Source organism: Pectinophora gossypiella, unplaced genomic scaffold, assembly GCF_024362695.1.
Source record: "Pectinophora gossypiella unplaced genomic scaffold, ilPecGoss1.1 Pgos_55, whole genome shotgun sequence".
Taxonomy (NCBI): Eukaryota; Metazoa; Arthropoda; class Insecta; order Lepidoptera; family Gelechiidae; genus Pectinophora; species Pectinophora gossypiella.
The window spans coordinates 51954-78270 of NW_026063265.1; the positions used below are offsets into that span (position 1 = coordinate 51954).

Consider the following 26317-nt stretch of genomic DNA (forward strand, 5'->3'; position numbering starts at 1 on the left):
GTTGTTTTCTTCATTGAATAATCTTAAATCTAAATAATTAATACGAAGTGGTGTTTTGTGGTTAATGACCGCATTAAGTTAGTCGGAAAACATTCGCGACAGTGTTATTATATCGGAATATTCAATAAACAAAGTGTATCTATCTATTTTCGCTTCGTGCCAACAAGCCGCTTCATAACTCCAAAGATTTGCGGACTTTTGAGTTAATTCGTTTAGGGTTCCTGAGTAGGAGTCTGCTACGAGGGTGGGGGCTTAGGTTTCATCATTCATCGTCATCACCTTTTATAATTTCATTAATCATCAAGAAAAAAAATATGTAAGACATGGCTGTATGGGCATGGTTTCCTTTGCCTTACCCTTCGGGGAAAACAAAAAAATATATTTTTTTTGTCTCGTTGGTGAACAATTGATGAAGTTCTATTGTATTGATAATTATTTTCCTGTGCTACTTTTTTCTACTTACTTTGTTAGAATTTGTAACTTACAAGTTCATCGAGTCGAGCCCTACTTCCCCGTTTTTGCGTGGATAATTGGATATTCAACTGGTAAAACTTCCAGAACCATTATGTGTTTTGGATAAAGCCGAAATGATAAAAAGTTTGTGTACTGTAGTGTAATCAAACGCAACGTATAGTGGATACAGTACAGTTTGTGGATAATGTTCGTTGATAAATTGCAATGTAAGTAATATACAATCGAATGACACTGTTATTATAAAGTTACTAGCTGGTACCCGCGACTTCGTCTGCGTACTTTTAATTTGAATATTAAGGATTATATAAAAGGAACGGTATAGCATGTGATTAAAAGAGAGTAAGTAGGTATATTTAAAAAAAATAAAAAATATCTGTTTACAGTCGTTATAAAGTACCTATGTATTCCATTGAGTGGCAGAAATTACCTAGGAATATTTATCGGTCCCTTATGTCCAAGACACTTACAGGGGTCAGCGTCACGTTGTGTACAAAAATATTTTAAAATGACCTAATTTAAAACTTTTTTGTACACAACGTTTGCTATTTTGTTATTATTTGTTAAAATGTAGAAATTGTTTGGACTCGACACTCGCGAGCAGGCCACGTATACACCACGTGCGCTCCCCCACCACAAGACAGCGCCGTTGACTGCCGCCACACTTCGGCGAATGTGCGCGACGACGAACGACGACCGACGGCAGTGGCGGCGATGCAGAGTATTCGTTAAAAGGAACTTTATCTACAAAAGCCAAATTTTTTTAACTTGATACACCCAAAACTACTAAATATCATGTTCCTAGGTTCAGTGGTTAATATTTTGTATACAAAAAGTTTGGCTTCGTAGTTCCCGTTCCGAATCCGTTCCGTTCCGTTCGAATTTCGGAAAATCCGTTTGTTGAAAAACTCTGCACATCCTAAGAGACCTACGTACCAAGTTTCATGGTTTTATCTTCAAAAATGACGAATACCCATACAAACATTCAACCCGTATTTCACCCCCATACTGGTAAAAATTTCAAAATGCTTGAACAAACGATTTTTTGTTTGTTATTTAGTGCCTAAACACAAAATTTAATATTTTTATCTTGAAAAATGACGAACCTCATAAAAAATTTCAACACCTATTTCATCCCCTCAAAGATCGAATTTTCAAAAACGCTTTAACAAATTGTTTTTTTATTTCTTATCAAGTTCCTAAATATAAAGTTTCGTGGTTTTATCCCCAAAAATGACGAACTCCCATACAAACTTTCAACCCTCATTTCACCCCCTCACTGGTCGAAATTTCAGCAACGCTAGAACAAATGTTTAATTATTTTTTATCAAGTGCTTAAATATAAAGTTTCATGGATTTATATTTTAAAATTAAAATATCCCATACAAACTTTCAACCCCTATTTCAATCTCTTCGTCCCTTCTTTTCGCAATAAAAGGTATCCTATTTTCTTTCTCAGGGTCTAAAGATTGTCTGTGCCAAATTTAATCAAAATCGGTTGAGAGGTTTTAGCGGGAAAGCGTAACAGACAGATAGACAGACAGAGTTACTTTCGCATTTATAATATTAGTAAGGATTATTTTCCCTCGTTAAATAGTAAACAAACTAAGTGTAGGTGTTATAATTTCGTTGAAGAACTGATTACCTATCCGTTTCTTTGTCTAAAATGAGTATTACCTTATTACTATGATTGATTACTGGGCTTAAAGTTCGTATAAATGTCTATCGAATTACCTCCTCAAGTTTAAAGCGTAGCTAGTCATGTAGTACTATATTAATTATGTGGTGTAAGTAATTAGATTTTATCTGTATGTAATGTAATAGTTAGTTGAATAAAAAAACTTATACAAATCAGATCAATTAATTGGCGTAATGTGATTCTAGAAAGAGTTTTAATGTTAATAGATAGCTAGCTATAGCTATGTGTAGGTTCCTGTAGGAATGAGATATAACTGTTTAATAAAGACAGTTGCATCAAAATTTTATCATAAATTCCCTAAATTATGGCGCCTACCTACCCTCTAAGTTAGAAAAGTGATCAAATACTAACTTGAGGTCACTCAGTTTAAAAAAAAACATCGAAATCATTCCAGTAGCTATGGCGTCATGCGCTTCTTGACACGATCACGAAATCTAGATTTCCGCGGGAATGAGGTATTTTCCCGCCATAAAAAGTAGCCTGTGTCCGTGCCTAAGATCCTATCTTTAAATTAACCAAGTCTTATAAAATTCCGTTCAGACGTTAAGGCGTGAATGAGGCAAACTTTTAAAACAAACAATTAAAAATCACTAACCTAGTTTTCTGTCTACTGCCTACGCCTTAAGTACGATAGCATAAATATTAATAGGCCATATCCTTTTCTAGATTACTATCTATCAGCTAACTAAATTTCATCAAAATCCGTTGAGCCGTTTAGGCATGATAGACAAAACTCCCAGCAAAAACCATAAAAAAATCACTAACTCAATTCAGTTTTCTGCCTACTTCCTACCCCCTAAGTACGATGACGTGATCAATTTGATCGTACAACCGTTTTTAGATAACCAACTATTACCTTACTAAATTTCATTAAAATCCGTTCAGCCGTTTAGACGTGAAAGAGCAAAAGTCCCAACAAAAACGACTACAAATCACTAAATCAATTTAGTTATCTGCCAACTGCCTACCCCCTAAGAACGATGGCGTGATTATTTATAGCCTATGACCATTTCTAGGTTATCATCTATCACCATACCAAATTTCATCAAAATCCGTTGAGCCGTTTAGGCGTGAAAGAGTAACAGACAGACAGACAGACAGACAGACAGACAGACAGACAGACAGAGTTACTTTCGCATTTATAATATTAGTATGGATTTATTTATAGGTGTTAGATGCTGATCGACTTTGTGTGTAACTCATACTAAGAGATGCAAGCAACAATAACAAGTCTCCTGATGAATGTTCCAGTCCGAGAGTTGGAAGCAATGTGTCTGTATAAGTTGTGGAATATCTTTGGGAAGGCATACAAGAAGACAAAATCACAGGCCATAAGCTTAGGGAAAGAAATGAAGAGTGACATTATATAGAAAAACAAAAATATCTCCGAGACAGGTAATAGGGTGAATATCAAAATGTGCCAAGTTTGGTGGCGAACTTTCATATTATTTTTTCGTGATAAATTGGGTTCCGACATGATAAAGGGTCCAAAAGGAGGAGGAGGATCCTTTTTCATCTTGGAACCCAATTTTTCACGAAAAACAAAATATGAAAGTTTGCCACCAAACATGGCACATTTTGATATTCACCCAATAAAGTATTAAGGATTATAATTTACATTGTGTAAGAAGTATTTAAAAGGTTTTATGTGTTTCAATCATAATGGGGGACTTTCCAATCGGTGTTCCCCAAAAACACAATAGGTAAATGGCATTGTTAAGTTTTTTCTTCGTTTAAACTTCTAACTTCATGGATAATAGACATATGCATCTTTTATCTTTGTTTTTGGGTATAAATGATGATGGTATATTATGATGATACAACTTCCACCTATTATTATTCTGATCAAAATAAAGAGAAGCAATATAGGTAGCAATGTTATTCTATACATAATGTGATCCTAATATCAAGAAACAATTAGTTTTATATTATATGATGATTCCATCATTACATTACATTTTTGAATAATTATGTACCCCAGCAATGAGAAAATAGGTAATTTATCAGGTTAAAAATGAACAAGGGACATCAAAACTACAATTATTCTTTTAAGAACATTCATATTTGCTTTCAGATTCCTGATGGATGCTCATGTATGCATTGTTTGCAGGATGAGCTCACCTCAAAAGTATTAATATCTAGTGAACATAAGAGCTGTGTTAAGTGTGCCGTTCCGTTGCATTGTATGTAGTTAGTAGCTATTTATGTTCATAAATGTTGTTAAACTACGAGCTTGAATCACTTTGCCATGTACCATAAGGCCGCCATTTGCCATGTACTTAGTTAAGAGACTTTTTGTAATTATTTCTTTTTATTTTGGTGCAATAAAGTGTATTTGTATTTGTATTTATAATTTATATTATCATATCATTAAATAGTTAAATAAGCTAGTTAGGCACATAACCCATATATTTTAATGTTTTGTCAAGTTTATTCTATACCTACTTACTAATATGTTACCATATTAAGTTCCCTGACATGATTTATGTAATGACTATGTACTAACATCAGTAAGTAGTAACTGGGACCAGCAGCTTAACATGCCATTCGAAGCATAGATTATCTTACTTCAGGCAATCGGTTGATCAGCCAGCCATCTCCTAACCAAACTGGGGATCACAAAGTAATTTTTGTGGATTAAAACCTAGGACCTCCAGATGTGTTGACCCAACAGTCAGCCACTGGACCATGGACGCCGAGAGTACTTGCTTAAGTTGCTGTTTTATTTCAACTATTGCACCTACTTATGATATTATAAATCTATACTTATAATAAATCTGTAGAGAGGTCAATTCTGTACATTAAATATTTTTTCAAAATAACTATCAGGGGGTGATAAGTGGTCGATACTGATGCCAAAAATGCAATCAGTAAAATTTTTGTCTGTCTGTCTGTCTGTCTGTCTGTCTGTCTGTCTGTCTGTATGTTCCTTATAGAAACAAAAACTACTGGACGGATTTTAATGAAACTTGGTACAATTATTCTTCACACTCCTGGACAGGTTATAGTATACTTTTCATCACGCTACAATCAATAGGAGCAGAGTAGTGAAGGGAAATTCTTTTGTATGAAAAATCTAAACCACTCAAGTTAGACGTTTGAAATTTGGCATGCAGGTACCTTAGATACCGTAGAGGTGCACTAAGAAAGGAATTCCCGAAAATCCTACGGGAACGGGAATTAGCGGGAAAATCCTTTTGTATGAAAAATCTAAACCACTCAAGTTAGACGTTTGAAATTTGGCATGCAGATACCTTAAGTACCGTAGAGGTGCACTAAGAAAGGAATTCCCGAAATTCCTACGAGAACGGGAATTAGCAAGAAAATCCTTTTGTATGAAAAATCTAAACCACTCAAGTTAGACAATTGAAATTTGTCATGCAGGTACCTTAGATACCGTAGAGGTGCACTAAGAAAGGAATTCCCGAAAATCCTTTTGTATGAAAAATCTAAACCACTCAAGTTAGACGTTTGAAATTTGGCATGCAGGTACTTTAGTAAACTTAAAGCTTAGTTGCAACAGGATATTACAAAATTCCCACGGGAACGGTAGTTAGCGGGAAAAAACATTTGTATGAAAAAATCAAATCTAAATAAAAGGAGAAACTGACTGACTCAGTGACTGACATATCAACGCATAGCCTGAACGGCTAAACGTAGGCATTTGAAATTTGGAAGGGACATAGCTTAGGTACCGTAGAGGTGCACTAAGAAAGGAATTCCCGGAATTCCCACGGGAACGGAAATTAGCGGGAAAATCTTTTTGTATGAAAAATCTAAACCGCTTAAGTTAGACGCTTGAAATTTGGCATGCAGGTACCTTAGTTAACTTAAAGCTTAGTTGCAACAGGATATTGCAAAATTCCCACGGAAACGGGAGTTAGTGGGAAAAAAACATTTGTATGAAAAAATCGAAACCGCGTAAGATAGATATTTTCAATTCAATTCAATTAAATTATTTATTGCATTCCATGTAGTACAATGGGGTGTTACATAGGCATAGGAACTAAAACATGGACCCTGTAGGGCACAGCAACGTTGAAGGGAAGAGAGGAAGTGTGTATTAAAATTAAAACTCAATGAACAATCAATTAAAAAAAAACAATTCAATCAATTGATTCAATCTAGCATGCATGCATACCTTAGTAAATATAAAGTTTATTTTTGGCTGTATTTTGAAAAATGGGAGTTATTGGGAAAAAAAAAATGTACTTATGAAAAAATCTAAACTGCATAAGTATGCACTCCCACACACACAAAGATCTCTCTCTTATATAACACGCCACGCGGACGAAGTCGCGGGCAAAAGCTAGTATATAATAAAACAACTTATTTCTAAAAATATATCTTTCATTGTCTTTTAATAAAATTGTTTCATTTTAAAATTAAATTTCAACTGATAAGATCTCACAATCAGTGTTTTTGTTGTATCAAAATTGTTAGTTGCATTTTAATGTAGGTACCTATATACCTACCTACTGACAGTGAACTTATGACCTTTTGAGACCAGGTTTCCACATCAAACATCCTTTGGTAGTCTTTATTGGCTTAAATACAAGACAAATATTATTATTACAAAATCTATAGGTACCTACCAATTAGGGACTTTCCAGACTACTTTTCCCAAACAAAGATAGATGGCTCTGTACAGATGTGCGTGCGATCGTTTAACCTTCTAATTTTACGGATAATTTATATACTGCCATTGCATTATAATATATTTGAATAATTATTTATTCGAGTAATGAGAAAATAGGTATTTACGTATTTATCACGTTAAATCTGGACAGCTCCATCTGTATTTCTTTTTTTGAGAAAATAGCCTGGAAAGTCATCTATTAGTATTTTATAACATATTTCTATTACCTACCTACCTACTTAGTTACTAAATATGCAAGAATAACATGTGGTGTTGGTGCTGATTCCAGTACACACTATCGAAGTTTATTTGAAGTTATACCTGTCATTTTCTTATCAACCGAAAAGGAAAGGAACGTATGATTGAAAACTGTAACTGGGTACCTTCACACGACTTATTTAACTATGATAATCGCTAATTACAGTACCCAATGCACCTAGAGCGAGGCGTCAAAGCACATCGAGATTGGGATAATCGACGCTATTACAGTAGCTCGTGATTACCATAGTTACTCCCCACCAACTCGCTTGAGATCGTGGTTACCATGGTTACGAACTACACGATCCTGATCGACAAGCCCGTGACCTTGACGCACCGGGCAGAATGGATTAGAAAGTGTAATTGCCACGCGATAAAATTTGATCAAGATTTAATTAGGTCTCGTGAAAACAAAAAAGTTCCAGGTGCGATAGGTTTGCGAGGCCGTAGGGTGTCTCCCTGATGCAGAGCAGTTTTCGAAGATCGAGCAGTATTTCAATACTCAACATCACGTTCCGATCAAATCCCTCATACATACGTTTTACACCTGAGGAATTTTCTGGAAAAACAACAATTTTCTGGAATTTTGTATGGCGACCGTTTTGTTTTTCCGCCATTTTGATTTTTTTTCACCGGCGATTGATTTTGACTAAGATTTTAATAAGTTTGGTGGAAAAAAAAAATGTTCCAGGTGCGATAGATTTGCCAGGCCATAGGGTGTCTCCCTGATGCGGAGCAGTTTTCGAAAACCTTGAAAAATACCCGTACTCTACATGACGTTCCGATCAAAACCTTCATACATAATTTTTATCCCTGAGGCATTTTCAGGAAAAACGAAAAATTTGTAAGGTGGCCATCTTGATTTTCCGCCATTTTGTTTTTTTTTTGACCGGCGATAAAATTTGACCAAGATTTAAATAGGTATCGTGAAAACTAAAAAGTTCCACGTGCGATAGTTTTGCAAGGCCTTAGGGTGTCTCCCTGATGCGGAGCAGTTTTCCAAAATGACGTTCCGATCACACCCCTATAAATAGATTTTAGCGCCGAGACATTTTCTGGAAAAACAAAATTTTGTATGGCGGCCATCTTGTTTTTCCGCCATTTTGATTTTTTTTCAACGGTAATTGAATTTGACCAAGATTTAAATAGATTTCGTGAAAACAAAAAAGTTCCAGGTCCGATAGTTTTGCCAGGCCGTAGAGTGTCTCCCTGATGCGGAGCAGCTATCAAAAACCCAGATGTATTTTCATACTTGACATGACGTTCCGATCACATTCGTATACATCATTTTTACCCCCGAGGCATTTTCAGGAAAAACGAAAAATTTGTATGGCAGCCATCTTGATTTTCCGCCATTTTGATTTTTTTTCACCGGAAATAAAATTTGACCAAGATTTAAATAGGTCTTGTGGAAAAAGAATAGTTCCAGGTGCGATAGTTTTTCCAGGCCGTAGGGTGTCTCCCTGATGCGGAGCAGTTTTCGAAGATTGAGAACATTTTCCGTACTCGACAAGACACTCCGATTACATTCCCATAAACAGTTTTTACCCCCGAGACATTTTCTGGAAAAACGAAAAATTTGTATGGCGGCCATCTTGATTTTCCGCCATTTTGATTTTTTTTTACCGGCGACTGCATTTGACCAAGATTTAAGTACGTATAATGGAAAAAAAAATGTTACAAGTGCGATAGTTTTTCCAGGCCGTAGGGGGTCTCCCTGATGCAGAGCAGTTTTCGAAGATTGAGAACATTTTCCGTTTTCGACAAGACACTCTAATTACATTCCCATAAACAGTTTTTACCCCCGAGACATTTTCTGGAAAAACGAAATTTTGTATGGCGGCCATCTTGTTTTTCCGCCATTTTGATTTTTTTTCACCGCCAATAAAATTTGACTAAGATTTAAATAGGTCTTGTGAAAAAATAATCGTTCCAGGTGCGATAGTTTCGCCAGACTGTAGGGTGTCTCTCTGATGCGGAGCAGTTTTCCAAGATCTGGAAGTTTTCCCATACTCAACGGGAGGTCAAGATCACACCCCCCATACATCATTTTTACCCCCCGACGCTCCTTCTGGGAGAACAACCCTGTCAGTGAGTCAGTGAGTCAGTCAGTCAGTCAGTCAGTACATGGGTTTGTAGCTATATATATTATAACTAGATGTCGCGTGGTTCGCTCGCAGCAAGCTGCTCGCGTGTCTTGTTTTCCCGCCACTTTTTTACCGCGATAGAATTTGACCAAGACTTCAATAGGTCTCGTGAAAACAAAAAAGTTCCAGGTGCGATAGTTTCGCCAGGCTGTAGGGTGTCTCCCTGATGCGGAGCAGCTTTCGAAGATCGAAAAGTATTTCCATACTCAACATGATGTTTCGATCACATTCCTCATACATCATTTTTACCCCCGAGGCATTTTCGGGAAAAACGAAAATTTTGTATGGCGGCCATCTTGTTTTTCCGCCATTTTGGTTTTTTTTCACAGGGGATTGAATTTGACCAAGATTTAAATAGGTTTCGTGAAAAAAATATTGCTCTAGGTTTTATAGTTTTGCCAGGCCGTAGGGTGTCTCCCTGATGCGGAGCAGTTTTTCAAGATCGAGCAGTATTGAAATACTCAACATGACGATCCGATCACATCCCTATACATCATTTTTACCCTCGAGGCATTTTCAGGAAAAACGAAAATTTTGTATGGCGGCCATCTTGTTTTTCCGCCATTTTGGTTTTTTTTCACCAGGGATTAGATTTGACCAAGATTTAAATATGTTTCGCGAAAGAAAAACTGCTCCAGGTTTTATAGTTTTGCCAGGCCGTAGGGTGTCTCCCTGATGCGGAGCATATTTTGAAGATAGTGAAAAGTTTTCATACTCCACAAGACGTTCCGATTACATCCCCATACACAGTTTTTACTCCCGATGCATTTTCTGAAAAAACAAAATTTTGTATGGCGGCCATCTTGTTTTTCCGCCATTTTGATTTTTTTTCAACGGCGATTGGATTTGACCAAGATTTAAATAGGTTTTGCGGAAAAAAATTTGATCCAGGTATAATAGTTGCGCCAGACCGTAGGGTCTCTCCCTGATGCGGAGCAGTTTTCCAAGATCTGGAAGTTTTCCCATACTCACCGGAAGATTTGGATCACATCCCCCATACATCATTTTCACCCCCCGAGGCTCCTTCTGGGAGAACAACCCTGTCAGTCAGTCAGTGAGTCAGTCAGTCAGTCAATGGGTTTGTAGCTATATATAGTATAATAAATAACTAGATGTCGCGTGGTTCGCTCGCAGCAAGCTGCTCGCGTGTCTTGTTTTCCCGCCATTTTTTTACCGCGATAGAATTTGACCAAGACTTGAATAGGTCTCGTGAAATCAAAAAAGTTCTAGGTGCTATAGTTTTGCCAGGCCGTAGGGTGACCCCTGATGCGGAGCAGTTTTCCAAGATGACGTTCCGATCACACCCCAATACATCATTTTTACCTCTGAGACATTTTCTGGAAAAACAAAAATATGTATGGCGGCCATCTTGTTTTTCGGCCATTTTGTTTTTTTTTTTCACTAGCGATAAAATTTGATCAAGACTTTAATAGGCTTCGTAAAAACAAAAAAGTTCCAGGTGCGATAGTTTCGCCAGGCTGTAGGGTGTCTCCCTGATGCGGAGCAGCTTTCGAAGATCGAAAAGTATTTCCATACTCAACATGATGTTTCGATCACATTCCTCATACATCATTTTTACCCCCGAGGCATTTTCGGGAAAAACGAAAATTTTGTATGGCGGCCATCTTGTTTTTCCGCCATTTTGGTTTTTTTTCAGCGGGGATTGGATTTGACCAAGATTTAAATATGTTTCGCGAAAGAAAAATTGCTCCAGGTTTTATAGTTTTGCCAGGCCGTAGGGTGTCTCCCTGATGCGGAGCAGTTTTTCAAGATCGAGAAGTATTTCCATACTCAACAATACGTTCCGATTACACCCCCATACACAGTTTTTACCCACGAGACATTTTCCGGAAAAATAAAATTTTGTATGGCGGCCATCTTGTTTTTTCGCCATTTTGATTTTTTTTCACCCACAATAGAATTTGACCAAGATTTAAGTAGGTTTTGTGAAAAAAGAATCGTTCCAGGTGCGATAGTTGCGCCAGGCCGTAGGGTCTCTCCCTGATGCGGAGCAGTTTTCCAAGATCTGGAAGTTTTCCCATACTCACTGAAAGATCTTGATCACACCCCCCATACACCATTTTTACCCCCCGACGCTCCTTCTGGGAGAACAACCCTGTCAGTGAGTCAGTGAGTGAGTCAGTCAGTCAGTCAGTCAGTACATGGGTTTGTAGCTATATATAGTATAATAACTAGATGTCGCGTGGTTCGCTCGCAGCAAGCTGCTCGCGTGTCTTGTTTTCCCGCCATTTTATTACCGCGATAGAATTTGACCAAGACTAAAATAGGTCTCGTGAAATCAAAAAAGTTCTAGGTGCTATAGTTTTGACAGGCCGTAGGGTGCCCCCTGATGCGGAGCAGTTTTCCAAGATGACGTTCCGATCACATCCCTATACATAATTTTTACCCCCGAGGCATTTTCAGGAAAAACGAAAAATTTGTATGGCGGCCATCTTGTTTTTCGGCCATTTTGTTTTTTTTTTCACTGGCAATTAAATTTGACCAAGATTTAAATAGGTATCGTGAAAACTAAAAAGTTCCACGTGCGATAGTTTCACCAGGCCGTAGGGTGTCTCCCTGATGCGGAGCAGTTTTTCAAGATCGAACAGTTTTTCCATACTCGGCTTGACGTTTCGATCACACCTCCCATACATCATTTTTATCTCCGAGACATTTTCTGGAAAAACGAAATTTTGTATGGCGGCCATCTTGTTTTTCCGCCATTTTGTTTTTTTTTCACCGGTGATTGGATTTGCCCAAGATTTAAATAGGTTTCGTGAAAAAAATATTGCTCCAGGTTTTATAGTTTTGCCAGGCCGTAGGGTGTCTCCCTGATGCGGAGCAGATTTTCAAGATCGAGCAGTATTGAAAAACTCAACATGAAGATCCGATCACATCCCTATACATCATTTTTACCCACGAGACATTTTCTGGAAAAATAAAATTTTGTATGGCGGCCATCTTGTTTTTCCGCCATTTTGATTTTTTTTCACCCACGAAAAAATTTGACCAAAATTTAAATAGGTTTTGTGAAAAAAGAATCATTCCAGGTGCGATAGTTGCGCCAGGCCGTAGAGTCTCTCCCTGATGCGGAGCAGTTTTCCAAGATCTGGAAGTTTTCCCATACTCACCGGAAGATCTTGATCACACCCCCCATACACCATTTTTACCCCCCGACGCTCCTTCTGGGAGAACAATTATGTCAGTGAGTGAGTCAGTCAGTCAGTCAGTCAGTCAGTGGGTCTCCAGCTATATATAATATAACTAGATGTCGCGTGGTTCGCTCGCAGCAAGCTGCTCGCGTGTCCTGTATCAGTTCGAAGCTTTGTATGGCGGTCATCTTATTTTCGTGAAATCAAAAAAGTTCTAGCTGCTATAGTTTTGCCAGGCCGAAGGGTGTCTCCCTGATGCGGAGCAGTTTTCCAAGATGACGTTCAGATCACACCCCTATACATATTTTTTACACCCGAGATATTTTCTGAAAAACAAAAATTTATATAGCGGCCATCTTGTTTTCGGCCATTTTGTTTTTTTTTTCACCGGCGATAAAATTTGACCAAGATTTAAATACGTTTCGTGAAAACAAAAATGTTCTAGGTGCGATAGTTTCGCCAGGCCGTAGGGTGTCTCCCTGATGCGGAGCAGTTTTTCAAGATCGAGAAATATTTCCATACTCTACAAGACGTTCCGATTACAACCCTATACATTATTTTTACCCCAGAGGCATTTTCTGGAAAAAAAAAATTGTATGGCGGCCATCTTGTTTTTCCACCATTTTGGTTTTTTTTTCAGCGGGGATTGGATTTGACTAAGATTTAAATATGTTTCGCGAAAGAAAAATTGCTCCAGGTTTTATAGTTTTGCCAGGCCGTAGGGTGTCTCCCTGATGCGGAGCAGTTTTTCAAGATCGAACAGTTTTTCCATACTCAGCTTGACGTTTCGATCACACCTATCATACATCATGTTTAACAACGAAATTGTTTTTATAGGCTAAAAGTTTTGTACCAAATCAGACCATTTGTCAACACGGATATAAGAATTATGCTCTGTGAAACACTGATTTTGTCAAAGTTGAACTTCGGTTTCACTGTATACGGGCCTTGTTTATATGGAAAATCTGAAAAAATCATTCAGCGTGTTCAGAATGCCTGTGCACGTTTTTGTTTTCCCATTCCTCCTCGTACTCATATAACGCCTTTTCTCAACAAATCTAATTTGCTAAATATGCATCATCGTTTAAGTTTATATTTTGCTTGTCAACTGCACGATATTATTAAGTTTCAAGAACCTCAATACCTCTTTAAAAAACTCTTGTGGCGCAAATCTGCGAGGTCTTGCTCAATAGTGATGCATCTGCCGCGACATAGGACTGCCGCTTTTCGTGGAGGCTTCAGTTACCGATCTAATAAATGTTGGAACGATATTCCACCGCCCCTTCGGAAGCTTACTTCCAAAATTACTTTTAAGGTGAAATATAAGGAGTATCTTCTTAATATTCAGAAAAACGTCGGTAACTGAACTTTATACTTATTTCATAATTATGTTATACACATCTACTTGTCATATATTGTTAATGAATCTCTCTCGTTATCTGTTTATCTGTGGCTTTTATTTTACACATCTGTTTATTTGTCGTATCTATTATGTATACTTTAACCCCTTGGCATACTATCTACCTTTGACTAATACTTTCATATTTTTCGTAATCCCTTAATTCATATATTTTCTTCATAATTATATTTGCTTATTTTCTTATTTATTGTAAGTAAATCCCGACACTTTTTGTTGGCACGATAGTTCAAAGTATTTATAAGCGTAACTTAGGTACTGGCAGAATATCAGTGTTGCTAAGAGTGGTATTTCTACTATTCTTCGCAACAACATGCTGAGTCAGTCCCTTTTCCCTGGCAGTGTATTTTTGATTTGTATACTTATCTTTATCTTCTCTACTATTGTACTGCACTGTTTTGGGAATAAAGTTATTCTATTCTATTCTATTCTATCATTTTTTACCTCCGAGACATTTTCTGGAAAAACGAAATTTTGTATGGCGGCCATCTTGTTTTTCCGCCTTTTTGATTTTTTTTCACCAACAATACAATTTGACCAAGATTTAAATAGGTTTTGCGAAAAAAAATTTGATCCAGGTATAATAGTTGCGCCAGGCCGTAGGGTGTCTCCCTGATGCGGAGCAGTTTTTCAAGATCAAGCAGTATTGAAATACTTAACATGACGATTCGATCACATTCCTATACATCATTTTTACCCCCGAGTTATTTTCAGGAAAAACGAAAAATTTGTATGGCGGCCATCTTGAATTTCCGCCATTTTGATTTTTTTTCAGGGGCGATTGAATTTGACCAAGGTTTAAATATGTCTCGTGAAAACCAAAATGTTCTAGGTGCTATAGTTTTGCCAGGCCGTAGGGTGTCTCCCTGATGCGGAGCAGTTTTCGAAGATTGAGAACATTTTCCGAACTCGACAAGCCACTCCGATTACATTCCTATAGACAGTTTTTACCCCCGAGACATTTTCTGGAAAAACTAAATTTTGTATGGCGGCCATCTTGTTTTTCCGCCATTTTGTTTTTTTTTCCCCGGCGATAAAATTTGATTAAGATTTAAGTAGGTTTTGTGAAAAAAGAATCATTCCAGGTGCGATAGTTTCGCCAGGCCATAGGGTGTCTCCCTGATGAGGAGCAGTTTTCCAAGATCTGGAAGTTTTCCCATACTCACCGGAAGATCTTGATCACACCCCCCATACACCATTTTTACCCCCCGACGCTCCTTCTGGGAGAACAATTATGTCAGTGAGTGAGTGAGTGAGTCAGTCAGTCAGTCAGTGGGTTTGTAGCTATATATATTATAACTAGATGTCGCGTGGTTCGCTCGCAGCAAGCTGCTCGCGTGTCTTGTTTTCCCGCCATTTTTTTACCGCGATAGAATTTGACCAAGACTTGAATAGGTCTCGTGAAATCAAAAAAGTTCTAGGTGCTATAGTTTTGCCAGGCCGTAGTGTCTCCCTGATGCGGAGCAGTTTTCCAAGATGACGTTCTGATCATCAATTTTACCTCTGACACATTTTCTGAAAAAACAAAAATTTGTATGGCGGCCATCTTGTTTTTCGGCCATTTTGTTTTTTTTTCACCGGGGATAAAATTTGACCAAGAATTAAATAGGTTTCGTGAAAACTAAATAGGTCAGGATGCGATAGCTCGCGTGTCCTGTATTAGTTCGAAGCTTTGTATGGCGATAGAATTTGATAGGTCTCGTGAAATCAAAAAAGTTCTAGGTGCTATAGTTTTGCCAGGCCGTAGGGTGTCTACCTGATGCGGAGCAGTTTTCCAAGATGACGTTCCGATCACACCCCTATACATCAATTTTACCTCTCAGACATTTTCTGGAAAAACAAAATTTTGTATGGCGGCCATCTTGTTTTTCCGCCATTTTGATATTTTACCACCAGAGAATAGATTTGACCAAGATTTAAATAGGTTTTGTGAAAACAAAAAAAGGTCCAGATGCGATAGTTTCGCCAGGCCGTAGGGTGCCGCCCTGATGCGGAGCAGTTTTCAAAGATCGAGAAGTATTTCCACACTCTTAAAGACGTTTCGATCAAAACCCTCATACATAATTTTTATCCCAGAGGCATTTTAAGGAAAAACTAAAAATTTGTATGGCGGCCATCTTGTTTTTCCGCCATTTTGATTTTTTTTTCAACTACGATAGAATTTGACCAAGAATTAAATAGGTTTTGTGAAAAAAGAATCGTTCCAGGTGCGATAGTTTTGCCAGGCTGTAGGATGTATCCCTGATGCGGAGCAGTTTTCGAAAACCTGGAAGTATACCCGTACTCTACATGACGTTCCGATCAAAACCCTCATACATAATTTTTATCCTAGAGGCATTTTCAGGAAAATCTAAAAATTTGTATGGCGGCCATCTTGTTCTTCCGCCATTATGATTTTTTTTCACCGGCAATTAAATTTGACCAAAATTTAAATAGGTTTGGTGGAAAAAAAATTTTCCAGATGCTATAGTTTTGCCAGGCCTTAGGGTGTCTCCCTGATGCGGAGCAGTTTTTCAAGATCATGCAATATTAAAATACTCAACATGGCGATCCGATCACATCCCTATACATCATTTTTATCTCTGAGATATTTTCTGGAAAAACAAAAATTTGTATGGCGGCCATCTTGTTTTTCGAGCATTTTGATTTTTTTTCACAAACAGTAAAATTTGACCAAGATTTAAATAGGTTTCGTGAAAATAAAAAAGTTCCAGGTGCTGTAGTTTCGCCAGGCCGTAGGGTGTCTCCCTGATGCGGAGCAGCTATCGAAAACCCAGACATACTTTTTTACTTGACATGACGTTACGATCACACCCCAATACATCATTTTTACCTCTGAGACATTTTCTGGAAAAACAAAAATTTGTATGGCGGCCATCTTGTTTTTCGTCCATTTTGTTTCTTTTTCACCGGCGATTGGATTTGACCAAAATTTAAATAGGTTGTGTGAAAAAAGATTTGTTCCAGGTGCGATAGTTTTCCTAGGCCGTAGGGTGCTGCCCTGATGCGGAGCAGTTTTTGAAGGTCGGGAAATATTTCTATACTCAACATCACATTTTGATCACATCCCTCTTACATCATATTCACCCCCGAGGCATTTTCGAGTAAAACGAAAATTTTGTATGGCGGCCATCTTGATTTTCCGCCATTTTGTTTTTTTTTTCACCGGCGATAAAATTTGACCAAGGTTTAATTACGTTGTGCGAAAAAAAAATTGTTCCAGATGTGATAGTTTCGCCAGGCCGTAGGGTGTCTCCCTGATGCGGAGCAGCTATCGGAAACCCAGACATATTTTCATACTCGACATGACGGTCCGATCATATTCCTATACATCATTTTCACCCTCGAGGCATTTTCAGGAAAAACGAAAATTTTGTATGGCGGCCATCTTGTTTTTCCGACATTTTGGTTGTTTTTCACCAGGGATTGGATTTGACTAAAATTTAAATATGTTTCGCGAAAGAAAAATTGCTCCAGGTTTTATAGTTTTGCCAGGCCGTAGGGTGTCTCCCTGATGCGGAGCAGTTTTTCAAGATTGAGAAGTATTTTTATACTCAACAAGACGTTCCGATTACAACCCCATACACAGTTTTTACCTCCGAGACATTTTCTGAAAAAACAAAATTTTGTATGGCGGCCATCTTGTTTTTCCGCCATTTTGTTTTTTTTTCAGCGGGGATTGGATTTGACCACGATTTAAATAGGTTTCGTGAAAAAAATATTGTTCTAGGTTTTATAGTTTTGCCAGGCCGTAGGGTGTCTCCCTGATGCGGAGCAGTTTTTCAAGATTGAGAAGTATTTTTATACTCAACAAGACGTTCCGATTACAACCCCATACACAGTTTTTACCTTCGAGATATTTTCTGAAAAAACAAAATTTTGTATGGCGGCCATCTTGTTTTTCCGCCATTTTGTTTTTTTTTTCACCGGAGATTGGATTTGACCAAGATTTAAATATGTTTCGCGAAAGAAAAATTGCTCCAGGTTTTATAGTTTTGCCAGGCCGTAGGGTGTCTCCCTGATGCGGAGCAGTTTTTCAAGATCGAACAGTTTTTCCATACTCAGCTTGACGTTTTGATCACACCCCCATACATAATTTTTACCTCCGAGACATTTTTTGGAAAAACAACATTTTGTATGGCGGCCATCTTTATTTCCGCCATTTTGTTTTTTTTTTACCCGCAATTAAATTTGACCAAGATTTAAATAGGTTTTGCGAAAAAAAATTTGATCCAGGTATAATAGTTTCGCCAGACTGTAGGGTGTCTCCCTGATGCGGAGCAGTTTTCCAAGATCTGGAAGTTTTCCCATACTCACCGGGAGGTCCCGATCACACCCCCCATACATCATTTTTACCCCCCGACGCTCCTTCTGGGAGAACAACCCTGTCAGTGAGTCAGTGAGTCAGTGAGTCAGTCAGTACATGGGTTTGTAGCTTTATATAATACTAGCTTTTGCCCGCGACTTCGTCCGCGTGGCGTGTTATATAAGAGAGAGATCTTTGTGTGTGTGGGAGTGCATACTTATGCAGTTTAGATTTTTTCATAAGTACATTTTTTTTTTCCCAATAACTCCCATTTTTCAAAATACAGCCAAAAATAAACTTTATATTTACTAAGGTATGCATGCATGCTAGATTGAATCAATTGATTGAATTGTTTTTTTTTTAATTGATTGTTCATTGAGTTTTAATTTTAATACACACTTCCTCTCTTCCCTTCAACGTTGCTGTGCCCTACAGGGTCCATGTTTTAGTTCCTATGCCTATGTAACACCCCATTGTACTACATGGAATGCAATAAATAATTTAATTGAATTGAAAATATCTATCTTACGCGGTTTCGATTTTTTCATACAAATGTTTTTTTCCCACTAACTCCCGTTTCCGTGGGAATTTTGCAATATCCTGTTGCAACTAAGCTTTAAGTTAACTAAGGTACCTGCATGCCAAATTTCAAGCGTCTAACTTGAGTGGTTTAGATTTTTCATACATACATACATACATAAACTCACGCCTATTTCCCACCGGGGTAAGCAGAGACTATAGAATTCCATTTGCTTCGATCCTGACACACTTCTCTTGCTTCCTCCACATTCATCAATCGCTTCATACACGCACGCCGGTTCAGAGTAGATCGTATTGAACCTTTTCTAAGGACATCTCCAATTTGGTCATCATAAGTCCTAGATTTTTCATACAAAAGGATTTTCCCGCTAATTCCCGTTCCCGTGGGAATTTCGGGAATTCCTTTCTTAGTACACCTCTACGGTATCTAAGGTACCTGCATGACAAATTTCAAACATCTAACTTGAATGGTTTAGATTTTTCATACAAAAGGATTTTCCCGCTAACTACCGTTCCCGTGAGAATTTTGGGAATTCCTTTCTTAATGCACCTCTACGGTACCTAAGGTACCTGCATGACAAATTTCAAACGTCTAACTTGAGTGGTTTAGATTTTTCATACAAAAGGATTTTCCCGCTAATTCCCGTTCCCGTAAGAATTTCGGAAATTCCTTTCTTAGTACACCTCTACGGTATCTAAGGTACCAGCATGCCAAATTTCAAACGTCTAACTTGAGTGGTTTAGATTTTTCATACAAAAGGATTTTCTTGCTAATTCCCGTTCTCGTGGGAATTTCGGGAATTCCTTTCTTAATGCACCTCTAAGGTACCTAAGGTACCTGCATGACAAATTTCAAACGTCTAACTTGAGTGGTTTAGATTTTTCATACAAAAGGATTTTCTTGCTAATTCCCGTTCTCGTGGGAATTTCGGGAAATCCTTTCTTAGTGCACCTCTACGGTACCTAAGGTACCTGCATGACAAATTTCAAACGTCTAACTTGAGTGGTTTAGATTTTTCATACAAAAGGATTTTCTTGCTAATTCCCGTTCTCGTGAAAATTTCGGGAAATCCTTTCTTAGTGCACCTCTACGGTACTTAAGGTATCTGCATGCCAAATTTCAAACGTCTAACTTGAGTGGTTTAGATTTTTCATACAAAAGGATTTTCCCGCTAATTCCCGTTCCCGTAGGAATTTCGGAAATTCCTTTCTTAGTACACCTCTACGGTACCTAAGGTACCTGCATGACAAATTTCAAACGTCTAACTTGAGTGGTTTAGATTTTTCATACAAAAGGATTTTCTTGCTAATTCCCGTTCTCGTGGGAATTTCGGGAATTCCTTTCTTAGTGCACCTCTACGGTACCTATGGTACCTGCATGCCAAATTTCAAACGTCTAACTTGAGTGGTTTAGATTTTTCATACAAAAGGATTTTCCCGCTAATTCCCGTTCCCGTAAGAATTTCGGAAATTCCTTTCTTAGTACACCTCTACGGTATCTAAGGTACCTGCATGCCAAATTTCAAACGTCTAACTTGAGTGGTTTAGATTTTTCATACAAAAGGATTTTCCCGCTAATTCCCGTTCTCGTGGGAATTTCGGGAATTCCTTTCTTAATGCACCTCTAAGGTACCTAAGGTACCTGCATGACAAATTTCAAACGTCTAACTTGAGTGGTTTAGATTTTTCATACAAAAGGATTTTCTTGCTAATTCCCGTTCTCGTGGGAATTTCGGGAAATCCTTTCTTAGTGCACCTCTACGGTACTTAAGGTATCTGCATGCCAAATTTCAAACGTCTAACTTGAGTGGTTTAGATTTTTCATACAAAAGGATTTTCCCGCTAATTCCCGTTCCCGTAGGAATTTCGGAAATTCCTTTCTTAGTACACCTCTACGGTATCTAAGGTATCTGCATGCCAAATTTCAAACGTCTAACTTGAGTGGTTTAGATTTTTCATACAAAAGGATTTTCCCGCTAATTCCCGTTCCCGTAGGATTTTCGGGAATTCCTTTCTTAGTACACCTCTACGGTATCTAAGGTACCTGCATGACAAATTTCAAACATCTAACTTGAATGGTTTAGATTTTTCATACAAAAGGATTTTCCCGCTAATTCCCGTTCTCGTGGGAATTTCGGGAATTCCTTTCTTAATGCACCTCTACGGTACCTAAGGTACCTGCATGACAAATTTCAAACGTCTAACTTGAGTGGTTTAGATTTTTCATACAAAAGGATTTTCTTGCTAATTCCCGTTCTCGTGGGAATTTCGGGAATTCCTTTCTTAGTGCACCTCTACGGTACTTAAGGTATCTGCATGCCAAATTTCAAACGTCTAACTTGAGTGGTTTAGATTTTTCATACAAAAGGATTTTCCGCCTAATTCCCGTTCTCGTAAGAATTTCGGAAATTCCTTTCTTAGTACACCTCTACGGTATCTAAGGTACCTGCATGCCAAATTTCAAACGTCTAACTTGAGTGGTTTAGATTTTTCATACAAAAGGATTTTCCCGCTAATTCCCGTTCCCGTGGGAATTTCGGGAATTCCTTTCTTAGTACACCTCTATGGTATCTAAGGTACCTGCATGACAAATTTCAAACATCTAACTTGAATGGTTTAGATTTTTCATACAAAAGGATTTTCCCGCTAATTCCCTTTCTCGTGGGAATTTCGGGAATTCCTTTCTTAATGCACCTCTACGGTACCTAAGGTACCTGCATGACAAATTTCAAACGTCTAACTTGAGTGGTTTAGATTTTTCATACAAAAGGATTTTCTTGCTAATTCCCGTTCTCGTAGGAATTTCGGGAATTCCTTTCTTAGTGCACCTCTACGGTACTTAAGGTATCTGCATGCCAAATTTCAAACGTCTTACTTGAGTGGTTTAGATTTTTCATACAAAAGGATTTTCCCGCTAATTCCCGTTCCCGTAGGAATTTCGGAAATTCCTTTCTTAGTACACCTCTACGGTATCTAAGGTACCTGCTTGCCAAATTTCAAACGTCTAACTTGAGTGGTTTAGATTTTTCATACAAAAGGATTTTCCCGCTAATTCCCGTTCCCGTAGGATTTTCGGGAATTCCTTTCTTAGTGCACCTCTACGGTATCTAAGGTACCTGCATGCCAAATTTCAAACGTCTAACTTGAGTGGTTTAGATTTTTCATACAAAAGAATTTCCCTTCACTACTCTGCTCCTATTGATTGTAGCGTGATGAAAAGTATACTATAACCTGTCCAGGAGTGTGAAGAATAATTGTACCAAGTTTCATTAAAATCCGTCCAGTAGTTTTTGTTTCTATAAGGAACATACAGACAGACAGACAGACAGACAGACAGACAGACAGACAGACAGACAGACAGACAAAAATTTTACTGATTGCATTTTTGGCATCAGTATCGACCACTTATCACCCCCTGATAGTTATTTTGAAAAAATATTTAATGTACAGAATTGACCTCTCTACAGATTTATTATAAGTATAGACTAGCTGGTACCCGCGACTTCGTCTGCGTACTTTTAATTTGAATATTAAGGATTATATAAAAGGAACGGTATAGCATGTGATTAAAAAAGAGTAAGTAGGTATATTTAAAAAAAATAAAAAATATCTGTTTACAGTCGTTATAAAGTACCTATGTATTCCATTGAGTGGCAGAAATTACCTAGGAATATTTATCGGTCCCTTATGTCCAAGACACTTATAGGGGTCAGCGTCACGTTGTGTACAAAAATATTTTAAAATGACCTAATTTAAAACTTTTTTGTACACAACGTTTGCTATTTTGTTATTATTTGTTAAAATGTAGAAATTGTTTGGACTCGACACTCGCGAGCAGGCCACGTATACACCACGTGCGCTCCCCCACCACAAGACAGCGCCGTTGACTGCCGCCACACTTCGGCGAATGTGCGCGACGACGAACGACGACCGACGGCAGTGGCGGCGATGCAGAGTATTCGTTAAAAGGAACTTTATCTACAAAAGCCAAATTTTTTTAACTTGATACACCCAAAACTACTAAATATCATGTTCCTAGGTTCAGTGCATATAGGATTATTTGCAAAAAATAGCGATCGGCACATTGTTAATACCAGGAATAAAAATAAACTTGCTTTACAAGTCAGTCGATTACATAAGATTACTAAATCTTTTAAGGGGCAATGTATACGTTTTTACAATAAGATTCCCATTGACATTCAGAATTTGCCTTTCAACTGTTTTAAGACAGTAGTTAAACAAAAACTTTACAAAAAAGGTTATTATAAAGTTAGTGATTATTTAGAAGATATGAATGCATGGGATTAACTGTCTGAGAACTGATATTAGGCAGCTAAATTACTCAATTGTATACCAATATTTTATGTTTTATGTTTATTTTTATTTTTTTAAAGAACGTCTAGGGCCCTGTGCCGAGGTTTTTCTTGCAGCTTCTTTTCCCCGGCTATACAGGTTGTGAGAAGCTGCAGTAGTTTTAGGCGGATGAGACGTTCGTTATGTAAAATTGACGATTCAAAGTGTAACTATGTTACCTACTGAATAAAGATATTTTTGAATTTGAATTTGAATTTGAGTGGTTAATATTTTGTATACAAAAAGTTTGGCTTTGTAGTTCCCGTTCCGAATCCGTTCCATTCCGTTCGAATTTCGGAAAATCCGTTTGTTGAAAAACTCTGCACATCCTAAGAGACCTACGTACCAAGTTTCATGGTTTTATCTTCAAAAATGACGAATACCCATACAAACATTCAACCCGTATTTCACCCCCATACTGGTAAAAATTTCAAAATGCTTGAACAAACGATTTTTTGTTTGTTATTTAGTGCCTAAACACAAAATTTAATATTTTTATCTTGAAAAATGACGAACCTCATAAAAAATTTCAACACCTATTTCATCCCCTCAAAGATCGAATTTTCAAAAACGCTTTAACAAATTGTTTTTTTATTTCTTATCAAGTTCCTAAATATAAAGTTTCGTGGTTTTATCCCCAAAAATGACGAACTCCCATACAAACTTTCAACCCTCATTTCACCCCCTCACTGGTCGAAATTTCAGCAACGCTAGAACAAATGTTTAATTTTTTTTTATCAAGTGCTTAAATATAAAGTTTCATGGATTTATATTTTAAAATTAAAATATCCCATACAAACTTTCAACCCCTATTTCAATCTCTTCGTCCCTTCTTTTCGCAATAAAAGGTATCCTATTTTCTTTCTCAGGGTCTAAAGATTGTCTGTGCCAAATTTAATCAAAATCGGTTGAGAGGTTTAAGCGGGAAAGCGTAACAGACAGACAGACAGACAGAGTTACTTTCGCATTTATAATATTTTACAACAGTTGAATAGTAAACAAACTAAGTGTAGGTGTTATAATTTCGTTGACGAACTGATTACCTATCCGTTTCTTTGTCTAAAATGAGTATTACCTTATTACTATGATTGATTACTGGGCTTAAAGTTCGTATAAATGTCTATCGAATTACCTCCTCAAGTTTAAAGCGTAGCTAGTCATGTAGTACTATATTAATTATGTGGTGTAAGTAATTAGATTTTATCTGTATGTAATGTAACAGTCAGTTGAATAAAAAAACTTATACAAATCAGATCAATTAATTGGCGTAATGTGATTCTAGAAAGAGTTTTAATGTTAATAGATAGCTAGCTATAGCTATGTGTAGGTTCCTGTAGGAATGAGATATAACTGTTTAATAAAGACAGTTGCATCAAAATTTTATCATAAATTCCCTAAATTATGGCGCCTACCTACCCTCTAAGTTAGAAAAGTGATCAAATACTAACTTGAAGTCACTCAGTTTAAAAAAAAACATCGAAATCATTCCAGTAGCTATGGCGTCATGCGCTTCTTGACACGATCACGAAATCTAGATTTCCGCGGGAATGAGGTATTTTCCCGCCATAAAAAGTAGCCTGTGTCCGTGTCTAAGATCCTATCTTTAAATTAACCAAGTCTTATAAAATTCCGTTCAGACGTTAAGGCGTGAATGAGGCAAACTTTTAAAACAAACAATTAAAAATCACTAACCTAGTTTTCTGTCTACTGCCTACGCCTTAAGTACGATAGCATAAATATTAATAAGCCATATCCTTTTCTAGATTACTATCTATCAGCTAACTAAATTTCATCAAAATCCGTTGAGCCGTTTAGGCATGATAGACAAAACTCCCAGCAAAAACCATAAAAAAATCACTAACTCAATTCAGTTTTCTGCCTACTTCCTACCCCCTAAGTACGATGACGTGATCAATTTGATCGTACAACCGTTTGTAGATAACCAACTATTACCTTAATAAATTTCATTAAAATCCGTTCAGCCGTTTAGACGTGAAAGAGCAAAAGTCCCAACAAAAACGACTACAAATCACTAAATGAATTTAGTTATCTGCCAACTGCCTACCCCCTAAGAACGATGGCGTGATTATTTATAGCCTATGACCATTTCTAGGTTATCATCTATCACCATACCAAATTTCATCAAAATCCGTTGAGCCGTTTAGGCGTGAAAGAGTAACAGACAGACAGACAGACAGACAGACAGACAGACAGACAGACAGACAGACAGACAGACAGAGTTACTTTCGCATTTATAATATTATAGTATATAGTATAGTATATATAGTATGGATAATAATAACTAGATGTCGCGTGGTTCGCTCGCAGCAAGCTGCTCGCGTGTCTTGTTTTCCCGCCATTTTTTTACCGCGATAGAATTTGACCAAGACTTGAATAGGTCTTCGTGAAATCAAACAAGTTCTAGGTGCTATGGTTTTGCCAGGCCGTAGGGTGACCCCTGATGCGGAGCAGTTTTCGAAGATCTAGCAGTATTTCCATACTCAACAAGACGTTCCCATAACACCCCTATACATCGTTTTTACATCCGAGACATTTTCTGTAAAAACAAAAATTTGTATGGCGGCCATCTTGTTTTTCGGCCATTTTGATTTTTTTTTACCGGCGATAAAATTTGACCAAGATTTTATTAGGTTTGGTGAAAAAAGAATCGTTCCTGGTGCGATAGTTTTCCCAGGCCGTAGGGTGCCGCCCTGATGAGGAGCAGTTTTTGAAGGTCGGGAAGTATTTCCATACTGAACATGACATTTTGATCTCATCACTCTTACATCACATTCACCCCGAGGCATTTTCGAGAAAAACGAAAATTTTGTATGGCGGCCATCTTGTTTTTCCGCCATTTTGATTTTTTTTCACTGCCAATTGAATTTGACCAAGGTTTAAAAATGTCTTGTGAAAACCAAAAAGTTCTAGGTGCTATAGTTTTGCCAGGCCGTAGGGTGACCCCTGATGCGGAGCAGTTTTCCAAGATGACGTTCCGATCACACCCCAATACATCATTTTTACCTCTGAGACATTTTCTGGAAAAACAAAAATTTGTATGGCGGCCATCTTGTTTTTCGGCCATTTTGTTTTTTTTCACTGGCGATAAAATTTGACCAAGACTTTAATAGGCTTCGTGAAAACAAAAAAGTTCCAGGTGCGATAGTTTCACCAGGCTGTAGGGTGTCTCCCTGATGCGGAGCAGCTTTTGAAGATCGAAAAGTATTTCCATAATCAACATGATGTTTCTATGACATTCCTATACATCATTTTTACCCCCGAGGCATTTTCTGGAAAAACGAAAATTTTGTATGGCGGCCATCTTGTTTTTCCGC

General features: G+C 37.6%; 1 protein-coding gene and 1 long non-coding RNA gene across 18 annotated transcripts in view; one reads left to right on the forward strand and one right to left on the reverse strand.

Annotated features, from left to right (window-relative positions):
• Positions 1 to 26317, reverse strand: part of LOC126381459 (uncharacterized) — a 197786-nt gene that overhangs the window by 43230 nt on the left and 128239 nt on the right. The window lies entirely within an intron of this gene.
• Positions 539 to 4404, forward strand: LOC126381464 (uncharacterized). Its single transcript, XR_007568838.1, has 3 exons — positions 539 to 660; positions 3339 to 3565; positions 4245 to 4404. It is a non-coding gene; the product is annotated as an uncharacterized LOC126381464 (long non-coding RNA).